Below are 10714 nucleotides of genomic sequence, written 5' to 3'. Positions count from 1 at the left end.
AAAGCATTTTTTTGCGGGGTGCATAGTCGTATTTGTATTGCAATTTTTATTTTCATATATCCATATAATAATTTTATAGACATATGATACATGAAAATCGTAATCAAAGTTATGCAACGACAAAGAGCTGAAAAGCCAACCGGTGCCTTATCTTTTCGAAAGGAGGGCATAGAAAAAAGGTAGAAAACCTTAAAACGTTGTTCGTCCAAACATGATTTTTTTTTTCAATAGTACAACGGTCAACAACGTCCACACGTCAAAATCCGAGACCAAGAGAACGCATTGAAAGAAAAATCTCCACGCCCATGACCATGGTAAAAACTTTGGCAGGCCATTCAGAGAACCAGTTTGCACAATGTGAACAACACCCGTGACCAAACCATGGACAAAAGACTGCCGTGGTTACAGGATGTGAATAGCACCCGTGAGCCGTGACCATACCATCTTCTTCTCTGAACCGCCCACACCAAAGAGAGAGACAGAGGTCCCCTTCATCTCAGCTAAGACGAGCGGCGTCAGGTTGGAAAAATCAAGAACGACGGTGCAGCGCAGCGTGAGGATTTCGTCGACTACCCAAGTGAGTTTTTCAGCTGCATATCGCTTAATGTGTCAGTTTTCATGTCATCCAAAAATATGCGATCATTGTCTACAGAGTTCTCGGTGGTAGATGTGGCAATAGGTGAAGCACCCATGGATCCCATCTTCTCCAGAACCAATAGCCAGATACCTTCACATCACCCGTCAATCGACATGGATCTTGTTGAAGACGAGAACGACAGCAGACCAGCGACGCCGCCGTGCCGCCGACCATGCTGGGAGACGATGGATGGATAAGACGGCAGAGGTAATCATCTTAATACCAGTATCTGCAATTCTGCATCGTTTTTCAGATACGTTTTCCCCCGACTTTTCTCCCTCGTAAATCACGGTGATAGGTAAATGAAGTAAGAAGCATTGCAGTAGTCAACCGACTGGTAAGATGATCATTTCTCCAATGTCTCTTTATTCTTAGTAGCATCCTTTTCAGTCATCCGCGAGTTATAGACTTTTGTGCTGAGGACAGAAGTACTAATTGTTATTAAATATATTAACAAGCTGCACCGCCTTGTTGTTTTTCTTTACAGAAACAGAACTAGCAATTCTTTCTGGGCACCAATAGAAGGATATCGAAGTGCTATAGAGCGTGCAATTGAAGAAGCATCAAAACTTGGGAAACAGTTGTTTTCGAACCAGCTATTGACTTAATCAATGAAATGGCAAGTCTTTTGCCTTTGTTCCAAAAAAAAAATATCCGAGCAGGAGGCGTATCAGTTCTACAACGCATATTTATGGTGGCTTGGATTCAGCATCAAGCGGGGAAACAAATATGTCAATGACTCAAAATACAAATCAAAGCAGCAAGTTTCGAAGTGGCTTTTTTTGGAAAAGTTTCGAAGTGGCTTATTTAGGTCAATAAAATATATATCGCTGGGTTGCTAAGATATCCACGATAGTCGGAGAAAGTAGCACCCAGGTGATCAAAGCTTACATAGATTACCAGAACAAACGTACCTTACGGAGTACACGCTTATGTGCGTGCCCTCATTAGCCCCCCTGATACTACCATTCATCACAATGCAGTCTCCATTCCTTTGTGTTGTGCACAGCAAATTAAACATCACATTTGGCAAAGTACACAAGGAACATACTTGAAAAATAAAATGGTAGACAGACAAGGCAGTTACTTTGCAGTATTCACGAAAAGCATGAATTCTGACTCCAGCGTTCTGATAGGAACGAATTGAAGATCTTAAAACAGCAGAGAAGCTACTATCTCAATGAAAAAAAACTTGGGTTCAAATCAATACAATATCCTGGCCTGAATTCTGCCAGTACGGTCGTCGAAGTCAAACAGAATCTCACTATCCAAGTCACGTTGATTCCACATCACACCAACGAAATGTGCCTTCATCAACATAAGGGTCATTATATACTGAAATTTTGGCTTAAGTCTGAACCGACCAAGCTAGTGGTATATTTTCCACTTACAATGCTTACTAGCATTCCATGGAGACACAACGCACCTCCTATTGCACTGAAGGAAGAAGCATTGATACTTGTTACATGGTCAGAGGCACGAGATTGTTTGGGGGATCAAGCTTCTCAGTTAAAGTACCATTTTAGTATGAAGTCCAACAAATATATGAGCAGTGCCTGCAAATATCAAACAAAAAAGCATTTATACCTGAATGTCGCTAAACCGGCTTGCAGTGCCTATACCTCCAGCAGGAACATCATAGGGCTGCATGATGATCCCTCCAAAATGATCTTCAACCTTAGCAATGTTGTTGGACGAACCTCCCATTGAACTACCTCCATCAGTACCTGTCATCATAGACACAGTCGAACGGATGCAGAAGTATATATCAGGAATTGAAGCACTACAACCAAAGAGATGGAGTCATGGCGCCCGAGCTGCCACGTGATATAAATTATCCTCTTCGCTTCAAACTCATTCTGGTATGCATTTGATTTTCCTTTCGGATGTATAATGGGCACAGACTAGCACAACTTCCAAGACTGAATTGAATGTAGGATTTATTGTAGTTCTTAGTTGGGTATGCAACAATTGATCTTTTCTTCAAAGCTTGGCGCCAGCCAAGACATCAAGAACACATGCGGCTGCCCGGTGTGATTCAAAATGTGCGGAACTGTTGCCGCACAACGCAGCCAGATGGAAGTTGTATTTACTAAAAAAAGCCAGGAATGAATGGAACCTTTCAACTCTAGCAACCCAACAAAAGCTATCCAATAGGCTTTCCCAAAAGAGATGCAGCCCAAGGACTGATGATAGAAAGGAGCTGCCCCCATTCCATCAATACGCCTGACATCTCAGAGCATAGGTTGCCGTTTATGTCTACGCTGTCGGAAAGTATCCTCACATGCCTTCCTCTTCTGTATATGTGATCATCTATAATTCAATAATTCAAAACCTTATCCATACAAAAGTTCGGATCTTGATGCAAACAAAGGGTTCTGATAGCACCCTCTGCTGCTAGTGATGATAGGAAAGCCGTTCTCTCTCTCTATATATATATATATTATATTTTTTATACTGTGTGCGGGTAACTTTAACTTTGAAAGATGGCCGTTGGATGAGGCCAATCCGATGGTCCAAAGATGGCAAATTTGAACACTACTGGCCGTTGGATATCATCTAGATTCCACCAGATTTTGCCACATGTATAATCTAGAATACTCCATGGTTGAACTTAAGCATAATGCACAAACATCAAAACACAAGCACTTCTTATTTGTTCTAGAATCTTCCGTATCGGAATTGCCCAAATGTTTTTCTAGATGATTTGCCATTATTTGTTTTTACTTTATGTCTTACGACGCACAATTCCATGAATCTTAAAATAGATTAACTTTCTTATAAAAACTAGATGATTTTGAATGAAATGAGCTATAAGAATTAAACGAACATCTACATCATGCATATATGACTCAAAGCTTGCATGCTATAATGTGGTATTTATTCATAATTTGGTTGCCAAATCTCATGCGTGCAATGCACGTGTACCTTACTCTAGTCTAAATGGTGTTTGTGTGTGTGTTGTCTGTGTTGAGGTGCAAATTGTCTATTTTTTGGGTACACGTTAAGCTTGTTCTTCCGAAATTTCAAGCCGCGCCTTGTTATGCCGAAAATTCAATCTAGCGTCTCTGTATATCGTGCTGCGAAACTCCCACCTCTTCAACCCGCGCCTTGTTAGCCCGAAATATTTAAGATATATCTTTGTCTCGTTGTGCTCCGACAACTCCCTCCATCTCAACCCGCGCCTTGCTATTCCAAACTTACAACATGCGCGAAAACTCCCACCTCCTGTGAAATCCCGACACGCGAAATGCCTGTGGTACCCCTGAACGCCTCAAATTGGTGGGGGTACTTTTGTAACTTACCCCACATTTCGGACAAGCGTGTCTCTAAGCCATGGTTCCCCACTGCCATCTCATCCGCCCACCCATTCGTACACCGAGGCCGTGAAAACCCGCGACGAAACCCCACACCCTGCTCCGTCCGCCACCCAGCCGGAGCCTCTTCCCCGACGACGTCGTCCACGGCAACACCTCGACGTCCCTCATCCATCGTACCGGATGAGGATCCGTCGTCGATCTCATCGTCCCGCCGGTTCAGCCACCCCGTCCTCCACCTCCAAGGAGCTACCCCGATGTTCCCCTCGTCTTTCGCGCCACCTCCATTCCCACACCGCCGTCTTCACCTGCACCACCGAAAGAGCATCATCATCACCGTTTCCTCGGATGAAGCTGCGGCCTAATCGACGCCACCAAAGAGGTTGTACACTAATCGCCGCATTTTCTTCTTGATTCGATCTCACGGTGCTGCCGGCGCTCGGTCCCGAGCCGACACGGCACGGCTCCATCCACGGCGGCGTCGCCGGCCACTTCCTCCACGGCGTTGCTCCCTCGGCGGCGACGTCCACATCAGTAGGAGTTGCTGCTGCTTTAGCTCTCGCTCGCGCTACTGCTCTGCTCTTGCTCTCAGTCCCTGCCTGGTCTGCTCTTGCTATTGCTCTTTCTCGCGCTGTTGCTCTCGCTCTTGCTCTTGCTTGCGATGCTGCTCCGATTTAGCTACACTTTAGTCGACTGAATCGACTTTTGGGTCAGTCAATTTTCAGGGGGTGAGGGGGCTCGCCGGGGTGAAGGAAGAACCAGCTGCGGCGGGGAGGGGGGCTCGCCGGAGAGGTACCCTACTATCTATCTTAGGGTTCAGGATGGGGGTGGTGGTCGCCAGCGATGGCGGAGCATTGGCGTGGCGGTGGCGTGGGGATCGCCGGAGAAAAAGCTCGGCACGGGGGGGCCTAGAGGGATGGCCGGGGCGGCGGCGGACTGGCGGTGGGGAGTGTTTTCGGGGCGGGCGGGGCGGCGCACCACCGGCCGCGGGCGGCGGGGGCTGCTATTTGGCCGGTGGTGGCTGGCGGCTCAAGGGGTGGAGGTTGAAGATGAACCGTAGGCCCTTGATTTCGTGTCCAACGGCTGCAAAATCAACTGACCAGAGATGAAAAAGTCAGTCGACTGACGTGTAGCCTCACCTTGCTAGTGCGTTCAGTTTCGACAGCAAAATTCAGTTTCGACAGTTAAGTTCAGTTTCGACAGTTAAGTTCAGTTTCGACAGTTAAGTTCAGAGATGAGGGGCTAATGTATTTTACATCTAGCATTTTGTGGTTATGTATTTTACGTCATGTCTTGGAGATGCTATTAGAATTCCACTCAGGTTAACGTTGTTCGTTGTCTCTCTTGTCCTGCTTCAGCCTCGGCGTCGTACAACTCACTGGAGCTGCTCTAACGACGAAACCCTCCATCACAGCGGAGCAGTACCTCGGGCTCCATCTCCAGACGCCTAAGATCTTCTGCCCCTCCTCCGACAACCAAGTCAGCCGGAGCATCCTCACCGGCCAACCCAATCACACTGAGATCGACATGGCTTCGCCAAAGAGGCTGTACACTTATTGCATCTCTTTTTTACTCTACATGTTATATGTCCACTAAGCACTCGTAGTAACGGGAAATACGATTATTTTATCCTACTATATGACAAGCAGTGAGGTACCAGGCAACTTAGCTATCCGTGATGGACTCTCTTGAATGCCATCATTATTTATCTCTGCGCGTTTGAGCTGTGCATTTATCGATGGCCCTGGGAGTTGAGCTAGTATGGCAGTGGCCTGGGTCCAAAGTAATAGAAGTAGCACAAAAACATTTTTTAGTGTAGGATTTTCCTTGCTCAAGCATGCCTACTAGAATCGCCAGTGCTTGAAAGGAAAAGTGAATGAAAAACATCAGAATTGGAAAGTTTCCTATGGTACTACTTTTCATGACTTTGGTGCAAAGGAATGGAGAAAAGGAAAACTGTAGGATTTGTTCCTTTAGTGTCTCCTTGAAAGAAAAACCGTAGGAATTCTAATTTCCATTTCTGCTCCTTTTCATATTCCTATTCATCAAGCACAAGACTAAGAGATAGTAGCATAATAGCATTATAACCGTACATTTTCTTGTGGTTTGACTTAATCTCACCATGCTTTTTTGCATCCTGTGATCTTCCAATTGTTGTGAATCAAACACCCAGATTGGCAGAAATCCTGAGTTTTTAAATTCTCTGTTTTGCATGTGCATTCCTATCCTATTCCTGTCTATTTCCTATCCCTGCATTGTTAGAATCCTCAAATTCAAACAAGCCCTTACTCAATTACTTCTGTTACAGATATGTGTCAAAGAAAACCTTGTGTGGTTTTTCATGCTCCTGCGGCACTGTGTTCCACCTCAGCTCAGCTGCTCCAACAATGGAAGGGTTCACCACAGCAGGGATCCACTCTCCAGACTGTCTTTCGCCGCCTCAGATCTTCTTCCCCGCCGCCGGCGGCCACGGCAACTGCATTACCATCATCAACTGAGCAGATGATCTTGAGGACTACACGGGTCCGCAAGAGAGGTCACACTCTTCCGTGTCTGCTTACGTTATGCGTCGCTTAATATGATGACATGCTACATTATCGTCGTGTTCACCTATTAGACTCCGAGTCAGGTCCAAACTAATGCTGAAACTTGCGTTTTTAAATGGTTGTGGGGTACATATTGTGGCAGCAATCAGTACTATCTATCTGCTATCTGGTTAATCTCCGGTGTCTACTACGAGTTTCATGTTGGGTGCAAACAAACATTAAAGGAGCCATTATCTGTATTTTTAACTAAAGCTATTATCTACCTGCTATCATTGGTTTTGGGTCTATCCACAATTTGCTACCATCACTCTGGATTTGTGCATGCAGTCCTTACATAATCTCACTATGTTTTATTCCTATGCATGCCAGTTATTGTACACAATGGAACTGATCATGTAGAGCAAAAGAGACGAGCCTTGTGTGGCAATAAAATTTCATGCAGACGTCGTTCCATGGTGGGCGCAAAGGCAGCCCTCCTCCACCCATTTCGGATCGTAATCAAGAGGAAGATAGCTGTTCTGAGGGGGATTCAGAAGGAGAAGACCACTCCTATTTACCCCAAGAGGTCTTCGCTCTAACTTGGCATGCTGATGTTGGTAGTATCATGCATATGGTGCCTTGCATTGCTTACTGTATACATTAAAGATGTCATCTGCTTAGTTTAGACATGCTTTGTGTCAATGCCATCTGTTTAGTTTCTTTATCATATATGTGAATCATGCAATGCCATCTTGTCTAGTCAGGCATCATATATGTGAATTTTGCAATGCCACCCTGGTTAGCCACTCATCTTATATGTGAATTATATCATGCCATCATTTTTATTACGTGTTAAATTTGTCAACAATTTTAGTACATTCAATTACTCTTCCTGTGCATCAGCCATTCGGCACGGTCATGGAAAAATCTGGAGTGGAAACAAGGTCTTCAGAGCAGACAATGCTATCTGACGAAGCACATGTCTTGCTGGTTACCGATAGCTCCTTAGAGGAGGATTCAAAGACAGATGACCAGTCATATTCCCCCCCCCCCGAGGTGCATGCCCTAACTTGGCAGGGTTATGTTGCTCATATCGTGCGTATGGTATCTTGCATCGCTATGTCATTTGCTTAGTTTAGACATGCTTTGTGTGAATGCCACCTGTTTAGTGTCTAATTACCATATATGTGAATTATGCAATGCCATCTTGTTGCAAGACATTATATATGTGAATTATGCAATGTTATCTTATTGCAAGCAACTATGTATGTGAATTATGCAATGCCATGTTGTTTAGGAAAGCGTCATATATGTGAATTATATCATGTTGTCCTTTTTTTGTATTTCTCCTTTTGTCGACAATGTTTGTATATTCAACTGCTCTTCCTGTGCATCAGCCATTTGAATTGGTGATGGAGAAATCTGGAGTGAAAACAAGGTCTTCAGAGCAGACAATGCTACCTGCTGAAGCAGATATCTTGCTGGGTACAGATAGCTCTTCAGAGGAGGATTTAGAGGCAGATGACCAGTCCTATTATCCCCCTGAGGGGTATGCTCAAACTGTTGGGGAACGTAGCATAAATTCAAAATTTTCCTACGTGTCACCAAGATCTATCTATGGAGTCATCTAGCAACGAGGGAGGAGTGGATCTACATACCCTAGTAGATCGCGCGCGGAAGCGTTCAAGAGAACGGGGTTGATGGAGTCGTACTCGTCGTGATCCAAATCACCGATGATCCTAGCGCCGAACGGACGGCACCTCCGCGTTCAACACACGTACGGAGCAGCGACGTCTCCTCCTTCTTGATCCAGCAAGGGGGGAGGAGAGGTTGATGGAGATTCAACAGCACGACGGCGTGGCGGTGGAAGTAGCGGGATTCCAACAGGGCTTCGCCAAGCGCTGCGGGAGGAGGGAGATGTGTCATGGGAGGGAGAGGGAGGCGCCAGGGCTTAGGTATGGTTGCCCTCCCTTCCCCCCACTATATATAGGGCCAAGGGAGAGGGGGAGGGCGCAGCCTTGCCCCTTCCTCCAAGGAAGGGTGCGGCCAAGGGGGGGAGGAGTCCATCCTCCCCAAGGCACCTCGGAGGTGCCTTCCCCCTTTAGGACTCTTCCTTTCCCTCTCCTCTTGGCGCATGGGCCTCTTGGGGCTGGTGCCCTTGGCCCATATAGGCCAAGGCGCACCCCCTACAGCCCATGTGGCCCCCCGGGGCAGGTGGCCCCACCCGGTGGACCCCCGGGACCCTTCCGGTGGTCTCGGTACAATACCGGTGACCCCGAAACTTGTCCCGATGGCCGAAACAACACTTCCTATATATAATTCTTTACCTCCGGACCATTCCGGAACTTCTCGTGACGTCCGGGATCTCATCCGGGACTCCGAACAACTTTCGGGTTACCGCATACTAATATCTCTATAACCCTAGCGTCACCGAACCTTAAGTGTGTAGACCCTACGGGTTCGGGAGACATGCAGACATGACCGAGATGACTCTCCGGTCAATAACCAACAGCGGGATCTGGATACCCATGTTGGCTCCCACATGTTCCACGATGATCTCATAGGATGAACCACGATGTCAAGGACTTAATCAATCCCGTATACAATTCCCTTTGTCTAGCGGTACGATACTTGCCCGAGATTCGATCGTCGGTATCCCGATATCTTGTTCAATCTCGTTACTGGCAAGTCTCTTTACTAGTTTCGTAACACATCATCCCGTGATCAACTCCTTGATCACATTGTGCACATTATGATGATGTCCTACCGAGTGGGCCCAGAGATACCTCTCCGTTTACACGGAGTGACAAATCCCAGTCTCAATTCGTGCCAACCCAACAGACACTTTCGGAGATACCCATAGTGCACCTTTATAGTCACCTAGTTATGTTGTGACGTTTGGCACACCCAAAGTATTCCTACGGTATCCGGGAGTTGCACAATCTCATGGTCTAAGGAAATGATACTTGAAATTAGAAAAGCTTTAGCGAACGAACTACACGATCTTTGTGCTAGGCTTAGGATTGGGTCTTGTCCATCACATCATTCTCCTAATGATGTGATCCCGTTATCAATGACATCCAATGTCCATGGTCAGGAAACCATAACCATCTATTGATCAACGAGCTAGTCAACTAGAGGCTTACTAGGGACATGGTGTTGTCTATGTATCCACACATGTATTTGAGTTTCCTATTAATACAATTCTAGCATGGATAATAAACGATTATCATGAACAAGGAAATATAATAATAACTAATTTATTATTGCCTCTAGGGCATATTTCCAACAGTTTCCCACTTGCACTAGAGTAAATAATCTAGTTCACATCGTCATGTGATTAACACTCACAGGTCACATCACCATGTGACCAACATCCAAAGAGTTTACTAGTGTCACTAAACTAGTTCACATCATCATGTGATTAAGACTCAATGAGTTCTGGGTTTGAACATGTTATGCTTGTGAGAGATGTTATAGCCAACGGGTCTGAATCTTTCAGATCCGTATGTACTTCGCAAATCTCTATGTCATCTCGTAGATGCAGCTACTATGCTATATTTGGAGCCATTTCAAATAACTGTTCAACTTGGAGCTATTCTAAATTGTTGCTCCATTATACGTATCCGGTATCTCTACTCAGAGCTATCCGGATAGGTGTTAAGCTTGCATCGACGTAACTCTTTACGTCGAACTCTTTATCACCTCAATAACCGAGAAACATATCCTTATTCCTCTAAGGATAATTTAGACCGATATCTGGTGATCTACTCCTAGATTACCTTTGTACCCTCTTGCCAGATATGTGGCAAGGCACACATCAGGTGCGGTACTTAGCATGGCATACCGTATAGAGCCTATGACAAAAGCATAGGGGACGACCTTCGTCCTTCCTCTTTCTTCTGCCGTGGTCGACCTTTAAGTCTTAACTTCATACCTTACAACTCAGGCAAGAACTCCTTCTCTGACTGATCCATCTTGAACACCTTCAAGATCATGTCAAGGTATGTGCTCATTTGAAAGTACCATTAAGCGTTTTGATCTATCCTTATAGATCTTGATGCTCAATGTTCAAGTAGCTTAATCCAGGCTTTCCATTGAAAAACACTTTCCAAATAACCCTATATGATTTCCAGAAATTCTACGTCATTTCTGATCCATAATATTTCTGATCAGAAATTCTATAGTGCTCCCACTCACTTCTTTGGAAATACAAGTTTCTCATAAACTTTGTA

General features: G+C 45.3%; 1 long non-coding RNA gene across 2 annotated transcripts; it reads left to right on the top strand.

The window, feature by feature from the left end:
• The first annotated feature begins 326 nt into the window (after positions 1–326).
• On the top strand, positions 327–1634 carry LOC123058265 (uncharacterized). 2 transcript variants are annotated; one of them, XR_006427109.1, is made up of 3 exons: positions 327–577; positions 653–844; positions 1125–1634. It is a non-coding gene; the product is annotated as an uncharacterized lncRNA (long non-coding RNA). The 2 variants fall into 2 exon arrangements; XR_006427110.1 differs by having other exon boundaries at positions 653–974.
• Positions 1635–10714: the final 9080 nt, after the last annotated feature.

This window comes from Triticum aestivum, chromosome 3A (assembly GCF_018294505.1).
Source record: "Triticum aestivum cultivar Chinese Spring chromosome 3A, IWGSC CS RefSeq v2.1, whole genome shotgun sequence".
Lineage (NCBI taxonomy): Eukaryota > Viridiplantae > Streptophyta > Magnoliopsida > Poales > Poaceae > Triticum > Triticum aestivum.
This window is presented reverse-complemented; position numbering and strand designations above follow the sequence as displayed.